At 71.9% G+C, this 665-nt stretch overlaps 1 non-coding gene across 1 annotated transcript; it reads left to right on the forward strand.

Annotated features, from left to right (window-relative positions):
• Positions 1–275: 275 nt before the first annotated feature.
• On the forward strand, positions 276–428 carry LOC135326081 (5.8S ribosomal RNA). The gene has a single exon (XR_010386735.1). It is a non-coding gene; the product is annotated as a 5.8S ribosomal RNA (ribosomal RNA).
• The last annotated feature ends 237 nt before the right edge of the window (positions 429–665 follow it).

Here is a 665-nt window from a genome sequence, read left to right on the forward strand (position 1 = left end):
TCGGGAGCGAGGGCTCCCCGCCCTTCTCGTTCGGGTTTGCCCTTCGTTTCCCCCCCCCCCCCTTTCTCTGTGCTTGTACGGTCAGTGAGGCAAGCCCCTCTCTTTCTCTCGCTCTCTCTCTCCTTCCGTCTCTGCCGTCCCTTGCTCAGCAGCCGGCGTCGGCGTGAGGAAGGGCGGTGGGGCGGAGGAGGAGGGGGCGGAGGAGGGGGGGCCCCCCAGGGGCTGCGAAAGCTGCCCGGTCCCCCCGCGCGCGCGGCGGGGACCGAAACCGAGACAACTCTTAGCGGTGGATCACTCGGCTCGTGCGTCGATGAAGAACGCAGCTAGCTGCGAGAATTAATGTGAATTGCAGGACACATTGATCATCGACACTTCGAACGCACTTGCGGCCCCGGGTTCCTCCCGGGGCTACGCCTGTCTGAGCGTCGCTTGACGGTCAATCGTCACCCGCGCCGTGGCGTGGGCGCAGCGGCGTGCCGCCCCTCGGTGGGTGTGGGGGGGGGCGCGGTTCGGGTGCGCCCGGCCGTGCCCGCCCTCCCCTCCGAGCCCGGCGGCTGCCGCCGCGCCGCGTGGCGCGCGCGGTGTGGCGCGGCTGGGGCGCCTCGCAGGCCCGTTGCCCCGGGGAGAGGGGGGGTGCTCTCCTTCCCCTCCCCGCGCGGCCGGGC

Source organism: Dromaius novaehollandiae, unplaced genomic scaffold, assembly GCF_036370855.1.
Source record: "Dromaius novaehollandiae isolate bDroNov1 unplaced genomic scaffold, bDroNov1.hap1 HAP1_SCAFFOLD_120, whole genome shotgun sequence".
Taxonomy (NCBI): Eukaryota; Metazoa; Chordata; class Aves; order Casuariiformes; family Dromaiidae; genus Dromaius; species Dromaius novaehollandiae.